General features: G+C 44.8%; 1 protein-coding gene across 6 annotated transcripts in view; it reads left to right on the top strand.

Moving 5' to 3' along the window:
• Positions 1–11,334, top strand: part of LOC121588596 — an 86,145-nt gene that overhangs the window by 6,154 nt on the left and 68,657 nt on the right. For all 6 annotated transcript variants that reach the window (XM_041906742.1, XM_041906717.1, XM_041906726.1 and 3 more), the window contains exon 2: positions 3,652–4,497. The gene's annotated coding sequence lies outside the window, so the exon portion shown is untranslated. The remainder of the gene's footprint in view (positions 1–3,651; positions 4,498–11,334) is intronic.

Below are 11,334 nucleotides of genomic sequence, written 5' to 3'. Positions count from 1 at the left end.
GAGTCCGGGAAACTTTGACAACTTCCAACAGCGAGACAACTTCAACCGGGACAGCTTAGTTGGGGAGAATAGGCCTTATTGATTTCAAACTATCTGTTTGGGGCAGTGATGTTTGGGTGCGTGTCTGTCAGTCGTCCGGACGTTATACAGGATTTCCGAAAGTCTGTCGATGGTGACTCTGCTGCAGAATTGGAACCTCTTGGAACCACGAGGATTAACAGAATTCCTGAAGAGTTTACCTTCAGCTATTACGATCATGAGCTCAGTAATCATTAGTTGTTGTCTAGGTCACTATAAATCCTCCAGAAATCCCACAATGTCTTGTAGACATTCCTCAGCAATGGATAAGCATAGTTCTCAAGATCCTGATGTAGTCTTGTAATTGAGCCTTTGTCAAAGATTTTTCCAGTAAAACAATATCAAAGCTCATTAAACTGTTAGGATCTATCTGCAGAGCACTAAAAGTCCAGGTAGCTATTTCTAGTGCCTTAAGGGGAGTTGCACCGTAAGCGAGCCACTAGCCTAAACTCTTAAAATTAGTGTTAGCACACTTTACTGATATCTCAGTTAATATGTCGAATAACTGAAATTCAGCTGCCACCGATGTAAAAGGTCAAAATGACCAAGATATCGTGTTGATTATTGTGTTTACCGAGATTCGGTAATCGATCTCTGGCATCGGGCGTCATCTTGTTTACATCGTGCAAGCGAAACACATGCATGGTAAAACGATGTTTTAGGTAAAATTGACTTAATTGTTCATATATTCCCACAGACAGCTTGTGATGATTTGTGGGATGCTTTGCGCAAACGACAGCGGTGGTCTTATGCGCTGTAGTTACAAATACATGTGAACCATCCAGAATAAATCGTTTTTGTCGAGCGTAGTTTGTTATTGCAGCCTAGCATCAAAACGGAGCAATAATTAGCTATTTCCGACAGTACTCCAGTTTGCTGAAATCTCAGTTTTCATCAACCGATAACTCAGTTAGCAGGTGTAAGTTGTCATTTTCAACATCTGTCAGGCTTAGCCGAGATTACAGCCGAGATCTTAGTTGTGCGAATTTAGGTTATTTTTAAAACGATTCTCGGCAATTCCTTTAAGGAGTTTACAACTTGGTGTAATGTATTTGTAATGTACTACAGTATTTGACTGCAGATATTGAGATGTTTGCGAATCTCCAATGTTGGTAGTTCCTGCGACAACTTCGACTCGACAGCTTGCTCAGAGCGTCATCTTCATCGAAGAAGTTTTATGGCGCACTAGTCAACAAGCCTACATTTTTGCGAAAAGTAGCGAAAGAGACCCAAGATCTCTAGAACTAGGTAAATACTAAACAACAACGAGCAACTTACAATGTCGCAGCGTTGGGTACAAAGCCATGTAAACATCTGGACCATGTTTTGAAGAACACATTTGAAGAATATTATAATATATTCTTGGTGCCTAAAAAAGTCGTAAGGCACTGTTATGTATGTAAGGAATACTAGACAAGAATACGAAAATATATGTCTAGAGCTATTTGGAAATTGACAGCACCAGCGCTACTGCAATTCTTAGATCACAATTTTTTTGCCGAACAACAACCATGTGTTGGCTGTCTAACGTCAAGGACAAAAAAAAAGGACTTTTGAACAGAAGTCCTCCGCTGTAGACCATCTTCAGCAAAAGCCCAACGACTGTATCTCTCTTTCTGTGTAGTCCAAAACCTCTGACAGTGCCGACCAAGGACTCCGGCCGGTCTATCCCAGCACAACCCAGCCGGTTTAAAGTCCCGTTTCGACCGTGCTCGGGACTTGCAAGTCTTAGCATGACGCCTTCCCGGGTCTCGCTGCTTCCACACCTCGGGGTGTAGCGTCGCTGCTAACATGCGAAAATGGGAAAAAATAATAATAGAGGGAATAGAAGAAAACGCACACGCATGCACTTCCCGGAACGCCTCGCCAAGGGACGCATGACAAAAAATAACGAGGGGAAGCCGGCTCACACCATTATCCGGGACGAATTTGCGTAAAGAGCATCAGTTTTTCCGCACCACATGATTATTATGTCCCAGTTGCACACACACACACACACACACACATACAGACACACTCTAGCAGGCATTGTTGCATCAAGATGCGGTACTTAAACGGTACCGTAGTTCCAAGTGGCAGCTTCCAGCCGGGTCGTCGGGGCTTTATTGGGAAGGAAAAGTGTTGAGCTGCTGTTGCAAAGCGTTTTTTGTTCGCCGCAACTCCAACACCGGTGTGCGTTTGGGCCTGCCGTCTGATGTCATCGTACACCGGGCAGGGGAGCTCCCTTGGGGTTGGTGCATGTGTGCATTCGTCCGTTCTGTGGTGCGACCAAATGTGACGCATGCTAGATGGAATGCGCGTCTGACGCATCTTCCCCGCCGTCCGGTGGTCTCGCAAGTCGTACGCCCTGTGACGACGTACGGTGATCTGCAATAAAAGTGTAATAGACGGCGCGGGGCGATGAGTAAAGGCCGGCCACACACACAACTCCACCTTCGCGCGGAAGTGCAGCACGTGTGCCGAGCACTTGCTGTCTTTAGAAGCGAATGTAGCGCTTTTTCCTGCAAAACATTTTCCTACGCGAGCAACGCTATTTGACCAAATATAAGCGTAGCGAAATTTGCGATTGAACTCCGCTCGCCTCCGGTGGTGACTTCAAAGGCATCGCCCGGAAATCCTCAAACTCCTTTATTATCATTATTATTTTTTGTTATGCTCACTATGTTTACACCAACTGTGGTATCATAGAAACCGTCTGGGCCGAATAGAAGGCAAGCTCTAGAGGGTGTGTGTGTGTGTGTGTGAGAGAGAGAGATAATATATGTAGCGTCTTGCAGCAGTGTACACCCAGGCAGCGCATCACACATAAGTGACATCTGTTAAGGTCGGCGTTTTTGTTTACATTCCTGGGCCGCCCAGCCACATCCAACAAACGGAAATGAAACAAAACAAAACTGAAACAAAAATGAATCAACTCGCTTTGATAATTGTCGCGGAATTGAATTTTTCGTTGAATGATTTAAATTTTTTGCCGGCGAATGGGAATGACGGGATTTTACAATTGCGAGTGTCTTGGCACTTGCTAAAATCATAACCTCAATTTAGTTGTGTTTTGTCGTTGCCCTCTTTTCCTTTGCCGAACTCCCTTAATTTTTCCCCCCAGTCCTGCCTCTGCCTTGTCTCGGTTTCGGGCGTCATAACGGGCGTCGAGTGGAAAACAAAAAAAAAAAACGCGCGTGTAAGGTGTACCAGTGTGTGTGTGTGTATGTGTCCGGTAGCTCGCGTCATCTATTGTCTCCCAACCCTCTCTTTTATGTCGCACCACTAAGTGAAAGAAGCATAAAAAATACACACACAATAGCAATGCTTTTATGCGCGCGCGCAAAGTTTTTCCCACAACGCCGGTGAGTGGTGAATTTCGAGCAATTTTTCCGTCGTGCATTTTATTGTGTGTCAGTGTGTGTGTGAGTGTGTGAGCGTAATATTAACCGGCTCGGTGACAAATGTAAAGCAGCGTGCTGTGGCCCAGCGTTGGGACAAAACCAAACAAACAAAAAAAGAATTATAAAATAATAGTTTAAACAAAAAATGCTGTACTAATCGCTTTCCTTCGCTTCCTTTTCCCCCTTAAAGAAAACGCTAGAAACACCGAGACACACCCCCTCCCCTGCTTCCCACCCACCAGGCTCGGCGGGGAGGGTTGTTGCGCTTGTGTATGCACACATATACCTACATAGCGACATACACATACAGGAAAGGTGCAAAAGTGCGTGAAGTGAGTGCGTGCGTGTGCCGGTGGATGCGCTTTTGACTGGAAGCGTTAGCGCTAGATTCCGGCGAGCGGAAGTGGCAACACCACCGGCCAACCCGTAACCGACCCGAGTGTGCAACCAGTGAGACCAGAATAGTAGAAAAAGAAGAAGAAAAGGAGAAAAAAAAACAAAACGAAAAAAAGCGGGAGACCACCATCCCCCAACCACCCAGCCAGGAAGTGCAGTTCGAGTGGGGCGCGATTTTCATCGATTTTCGGCCCGTTGGTGGTGTGCGTAGTACGTGTACCGGCCAAACAGCAAGATGCGTCCAAACAGTGCGTGATACAGTGCGAGTGTGTGCGTGTGTGAGAGAGAGAAAGTGTGTGTGTGTCTGCGCCGTTCTCGTGTGACGACACGTGTGTGCAATACACGCTTGCAAGCGTGCTAGTGTGTGTGTGTGTGGGAAGAAGATTGTGCATTTGTGTCTGTGAGCCGACCGCTCGACGTCGCCGTTTGTCAACAAATCGTCACTCAAATCGACACTCGACCGGTGTACCGTTCTTCCCCACCACCTTCCCCTACCACCCAATCCCCAACTATCGGCACACACTATCAGTGGCAACAATCAAACGCAAACAGCGGACGCACAACGTACGCCCTGCAATCAACCGAACCAAAGCGGCCCGTGCGGTAAATCGTGCAGCGCGGGAAGCGAAAAGGAAAGCAGGTACGTACTACTGTTTACTAGCGGGAAGAAATTGGGCTTTAGGGCGAGTTGTCACATTATCTCACAACACTGGCATGCTTTCTCGAATCGTACACGCATTGCCTCCGTGGGGAGCACATGTTTAAAAACGTTTAAAAACGAAGCGCAACACTCGAGAAACAAGAAGGAGCCCCGGAAATGGACTGTCACTTTATTTCGAAAGGCATGGCACGGTAACTCGACTCTTGTCACTTTAAGTCGAAAATGTTTCCTGTATGATGTACATTACATAGAAGTGGGACTTAATATTCGAAAAAAAATCGAGAAATGTTGCTCCTGATTTGAGATAAGGAATTTTAATTTCATCCCAAACCATTGACACCCTTGCGTAAGGATTCGAAATACGAAAAGCAAATGGATGGTATCACCCTATTACAGTGGCTTTCAATTGAGTTTACACTAGTGACACACTTTTTTGGCATCGTCGCAATAGATTCTTGACTAGGCATCCTCTATGTTTGACTACAAGAATGTGTGACTAGGAGCAATTGATTTCAGCAGGCCCTCTTTCTGACAGCTGAAAAGCGGCGCATTTATCACAGTTTTTGGTGCTGTTTTTGAATTTAATTAATTTATCCTTCAAATCAAAAGCACCTAACGGCTGATCTAAAATATGTAGAAGTGGCCCCATAGGCATAGACTGCCCATGAGTTGGTTTAAGCAAATTTCTCAGTGTGACCGTATATAGTTCTATCGAATTTCATAGCTTCTTCTTCTTCTTCTTTGGCGCAACAACCGCTGTCGGTCAAGGCCTGCCAGTACCCACTACTAAAGTGAGCTTGACTTTCAGTGACTTATTGTTACCATAGCAGGATAGTCAGTTCTGCGTATGGGAGCACGGTCTATTAGGGACTTGAACCCATGACGGGCATGTTGTTACGTCGTACAAGTTAACGACTGTACCACCAGACCACTCTATTTCATAGCTAATAGATCAAATTTTCGTAGCTGTGAAGTGTAATTTTAAATTAATGATTTAAATTAATGAAAGAGTTGACGATTTGTTTAGTCACTTGGTGTAAAATCAAGTAGGTAAAAGTACCGACTTTACTTAAATCGTCTATGCGTCTCATGGACAACGAGGAATGAATATGAAGAGAAGTAATAGAATAGATTTCTTGATTGTTTTTCTGAAATATGTCAAACACACAGTGAATTATACAAATACATTCACGAAATAGCACTCGTTTTGATTATTGTTTCCTGCAATACCTGTGTTCAATCTATATTTAAGTGTGAAATTAGAACACGTAAAGCCCAAATTGTGCTTCATATTAATTGTGTAAACGTTGTATATAAAATCCAAAACCCCGAGGACCTTATGTCAAGTGACGATTAGTCAAAATGCTCTGTATTCCACCATTTGATCTTCGTAAAGCACCTTGCAAGCGACCGTAATAACAATCTGGTCACTCCGCTCTTCATTCTTTGTTGTTGCGTGAATGAGATTTGAACCTTCAATCCAGCGAACGACAAGTCAGAGCGTTTGGCACGGCACCATCGGTCGACCTGCTGCTTACGGGTGACGGCTAGCAATATATACGTATAGCTTTCCCCACGTTCCGAAGACTTCCGTGGCGACGATTTAAATAAATCCGAAAATATGTAAACCGACGACGCATAGAATAACAGTAGCTTCCGTTGCCCATCAAAACGTTTCCAGCCGCTCGCTTCGTTTTACAAATAGTTGTCTTTTTTTTTTTTTTAATCAAGAAAACATCTTTCGCACACCGGTGGAGTGTGGAGTGTGGGCAAAGGTAAAAAGCAAAGCAAAGGGTGAGCAAGGGGTTCGCCCACGCTAGCATCATTTGTTGTTGTTTTTTTTTATTACAAGCGACCCCTTTCCGTTGTGGTCGGATCACTTTCACTTATATTACCTTCTCTCTCTCTTTCTTGCGTGGTTAAAAAAAAAACACACACACTGTGCCCGGTAGCCGACACACACGATTGCCGACTTTCACTTCAGCAGCAATCTGTCAAAGCGCGGTGGAAACGCGCGCGCGTGTGTGTGTATTGAGAAAGAAATTTTGCATTTTTAAATTATTAAAATGCTTCGTTCAGTTTTCCCATTGCTGTTTGCGACAACAAAAAAAAAAACTAACGCACACTATTGGCTTGTTGTAATGTATGTTTAACAGCGTGCACAGAAGCCCTTGCAGTGTACACACGGTAAGGAAAAGGAAAGAAAGAAAAAAACGGAAGCTAACGAGCGAGGGGACAAAACCGTCAGAAGATGCAAAAAAGAAAAAAAAGAAATAAAACGCCATACAAATCGAGCCCCTGTCCCTTTCCAAACGGAAGCTGTCTGTGCAGGAGGGTTTTGTACAGACACCAGGAACACACACACACACACACACACGAGCGCGCGTGCAATCGCGCATGCACTTGCACAACTTGCAGTAGCGGAAGAAGAGGGGGGGGGGGGGGGGAGTTGCGGACAAAACCACCCTCCGAGCGAGCGCTAATCCGGTTTTTTGGGGAAGGGATTTCACAGCGGCAGGCAGCGGGCACCGGCTGGCGAACACATACATAATGAGCAGCAGCAGCAGCTCTGATTGCTAGGTGGAAAGGGCAGAAGGGCTGGAACGGTGTATAACATATCCAACCCCCCCTCCCCATGTCCCCTGTCCTTCGCTTTGTCGCTGTTTTTTTTTGTTTCGTTTTGTATCTGGTACAATACGGGACCGTCCGCGGAGCATGATTATGCTCTCGGGCGCGCTACATTCGCCAGTTTATGCTCGCGTTTTTATTGTGGGGGTGCTGCAAGGCACCCGGACCCATGCTCTTACGCGAGCGCGGGAGCATTGCAGCACGCGAAAACGGCAGAGGTTTTAAATGGGTGAGACCAGAGCGACACAAAAGGGAGAAATTGGAGTGTGTGTGTGTGAGAGAGAGAGAAGGGTAAAGCTGGGTGGAGGGAGCAAAGGTGTTGGAATTAATTCCGAATCCCTCAGGTACGCGGTGATACCTCCATTTCTTCCTCCTCCCCCCATGGAAGTCGGTTAGGGATGTTGTTTTTTTTGTTCTCTGGCCCAGCGTTTGGCTTTCTCTTTCTCTTCGTACCGTTCGTCCCATTGCTGTTTTGTTCGACACGAGCTAAGGGGAAGTCCCTCTTTCTCCCTTCCCACCCGCCGGGAGGAAGAATATGTTCGTTTGCTGTAAATTGTGTCACTTTGTGTATCCCCATTTCACATTTGCACTGGTTTAGTTTTTGTTTCTGTTTTCTTTTTTCTTTCTCTTTTTTTTTTCTCTCTCTCTCTCTCTGTCTCTCACTCTGTCTTCCTATTTCTGATAGACAACTGTTTGTTTTTTTTTCTTCACTCTTCTTTGGCAATGTTTTCGTTCTCGTCTTGTCCTGTGGTCGGGAAAGGACTAATGCCTCAAAACAGCAACGGAGGGAACGGGTTGATCATGTCGTTTTTTTTTCGTTACTATCGTCTTCGTATGCGTCTGTCATCGATGCTTATTTGAAATTGTTCTTCCGCCCTTTTTTGTTCTTGTTGTTGCTCGAATTTAGTGATGGGTACAGTTAGCAAAAGTTTGGAATTGATTCTGATCCGAAATCACAAATTGCGAAGCCGACTCCGGAAGGTAGGCATTATCAAGAGTCGTTTGGAATTGTCTAGAGCCTTCCGGAGCTGCCCGGAGTCGGAGCCATTCCGAGTTATCCTGAGATGGAATTATTCGGTGTTATCCGAAGTTATCCGGAGTCGTCTGAAGTAATTCAAAGTCATTTGGAGTCATCCAGAGTGATCGGTAGTCATCTACAGCCGTATGGATTTGTCCTGAATCGGAGCCATCCGGAGTCATCTGCAGTCGTATGGAGTTGTTCTGAGTCGGAGTCATCCGGAGTCATTCGGAGTCATCCGGAGTCATCCGGAGTCATCCGGAGTTATCCGGAGTCGTCTGGAGTAATCCAAAGTCATTTGGAGTCGTCCGGAGTCATCTGTAGACATCTGGAGCCGTATGGAGTTGTCTTGAATTACAGAATCTGAAGTCATCTGGAGTCGTCTGGAGTAATCCAAAGTCATTAGGAGTCATCCGGAGTCATCGGTATTCATCTAGAGCTGTATAGAGTTGTCTTGAATTAGAGAATCTGAAGTCATCTGGAGTCGTCTGGAATAATCCGAAGTCATTTGAAGTCATCCGGAATCATTGGTAGTCATCTGGAGCCGTAAGGAGTTGTCCTGAATCGGAGTCATCCGGAGTCGTCCGGAGTTATCCTGAATCGTTCGGAGTCATCCGGAGTCGTCTGGAGTTATACTGAATCGTCCGGAATCATTTGGGTCATCCGGAGTCATATGGAGTCATCTGCAGCCGTTCGGAGTTGTCCTGAGTCGGAGTCATCCAGAGTTATCCAAATTTTCCTGAGTCGTCCGGAGTCATCCGAAGTCATCTGCAGTCATCCGGATTCGTCTGGAGTAATCTGCAGCCGTACGGAGTTGCTCTGAGTCGGAATCATCCGGAGTCGTCCGGAGTCTTCCAGAGTCGTCTGGAGTCATCCAGATATTTCAGACTACATTCAGACTGCTATTCTCAGGAAGAAAGGCCTGTTTAAGAAGTGCACGTGCAAAGCAAAAGAGGAAATAAAACACCACGAAATTAAATGGCTCCGGCCGGCTCTGACTCCAAATGACTACCCACGTCTCCGGACGACTTAGACTTCAAATGTCTCTGGATAACTCCAGCCGACTTCGGCTGACTGCGACTCAGGACAACTCCAAACGACTCTGGATGACTTCAGATGACCTCGATTCCGGACGACTCCAACTGTGGACGACTCCAACTCCGGACGACTCAGACTCTGGATGACTTTGGTGACAACTCTGGACGACTCTGGATGACTCCAGATAACCCTGACTCAGAACGCCTTCGGTTGTCTCCGGACAATTCTGGACAACTCCGGACGACTCCAATTTGGGACGACTTCGACTCTGGGCGAAACTAGCGATTCAGATTTTGCGGGAAGCAGATCTGAGCTGTGGGTGCGCTCTTTGGAAATGTTCCCTAGCTCGTTACTTATTCCCAGTTTACTTATACCCAGAATAGTTTACTTATTCCCAGTTTGCTTGCTAGTTGAAAGTCTCATACTTTCTCCGACATATTCGCAGGCAGCTGCAACAAGAACAAGAACGTTATTTGAAAAAAAAAAAACAAAACGAAAAAATCATACAAAATCAAATTGAAAAAAGAAAGAACGAAAACAAAAAGCAGATAACTGTACAAAAAAGAGGAGCGAAACAACGCAACGTAAAACAACAAGACCAGAACTAGCAGGAAAAGGGCATTAGGAAAGGGGGAAATACATCTACTACACTCAGCAACGAGAAAAAGGGAACAGAAGAAAGGGAGAGAGAAGGAAAAAAACGGGAGCAGCACGAACGTGAACGTGAAAACGTGAGGTAAAAATGGATCGAATCAAGAGCGCCAAAAACAGAAGAGAGCAGAGAGCAAAGAAGCGGGAGAAACATAACAAAAAAAAAAAAAGGTAACAAAGGGATCGGAACGGGTGGCGTTGCTGCTGCTGTTGCAAAGAGAAAGGCTCTCGAGAAGGGATTGTTTTTTTTTTCTTTCTTTCTTTTTTCAATCCGTCGATCTTGCCCCGGTCAATCGATTTTTATTGCTAACTTTCTCTATTATGTCTCCGAATGCACGTCCGATCTGTTTTTTTTTCATATTATTTTTTTCCTTTTTTTTAATATTGCACTGTTTCTATTTTTAAATTATTATACTTAGCTTCTCATTGGCTGTTGCATTGCAGGCTGAAAGGTCTCTTCTTCTTCTGATAAGGTCGAAGAAAACAAAACTGTGTCTGAGGGGGACGAAAGGGGTGGTGCCGGGACCTTCGCTTAAATTAAGCTCAATTGGCAGAAATTGAACCAAACCTACCCCGGCGCCGGTTGTCTCGTCCCCGGTTGCCTTTGTCACTCGGTGTTGTCACTGTTTCGGCACTCGCTGCTTGAACAGGGCTGAACCATACAGTAAAGGTATTATAATATTCGGCTCCGGCAGCAGCATCAGCAGCAGCAAGAGAGTATGCAAAGTATTGTTCATTTCAAACAGACCTTCTTCAGGGGAATGGACAATTTTATTAAAAAAAAAACTAATCATTCCATTTATCCAGCAAATTTCGCTAAAATAACATAAAGAACCTTAAACTGATTCAGCAATCATACATTCAAGTCTATTTCAAGGTATGAATTATTCAAATTATAAATTTTGAAATGGTACACGGGTCCAGCACTTGCAACCAGGCTGTATAAACGTGACCACTCTTCAGCACAATTTCATATTTCTGGCTTAAAATATGGAATGCGCCGTTGTTGGCTTCAAACAAAAAATGGCCCAATAATAGTAAAGTACGAAGAATCAGACCCTGATCGCTAATTAGCTCCTATTGTGTGAAGTTAAAAATTTACGCCTAAAACTAGGCAATTACGCACGACAAAAGATGCATATTAAGAAACCAAAACAGCTTTTAGCACATTTGCAGTACAAAAATTGACAGTATAAATGAAAAAAAAGGGTTAAAATAACTATCTTTTTTCGTAGCGACCAATCAATACACTAGTACTGAAATTGGTGCACACATTGGTGTACAGCTCAATTCCTGCCATGCACAAAGCGCACACTCCATGCCATCCACGCTGTGCACACACACGATTGGAACGGCAGCATTAAAGCATCCGTCCGGCCGCCGGTTGTGGCTTCGACCATGAATGAAGGCAGCGGGTGTAATTTTGATGTGTATTTTGAAGGTGTAGAAAAATAATAAAAAAAACTTCCCCCGTCCCAGTC

The sequence above is a fragment of the Anopheles merus genome, chromosome X (assembly GCF_017562075.2).
Source record: "Anopheles merus strain MAF chromosome X, AmerM5.1, whole genome shotgun sequence".
NCBI lineage: Eukaryota > Metazoa > Arthropoda > Insecta > Diptera > Culicidae > Anopheles > Anopheles merus.
The sequence above is the reverse complement of the archived record's forward strand: the minus strand, read 5'-3'. Positions and strand labels throughout refer to the sequence as shown.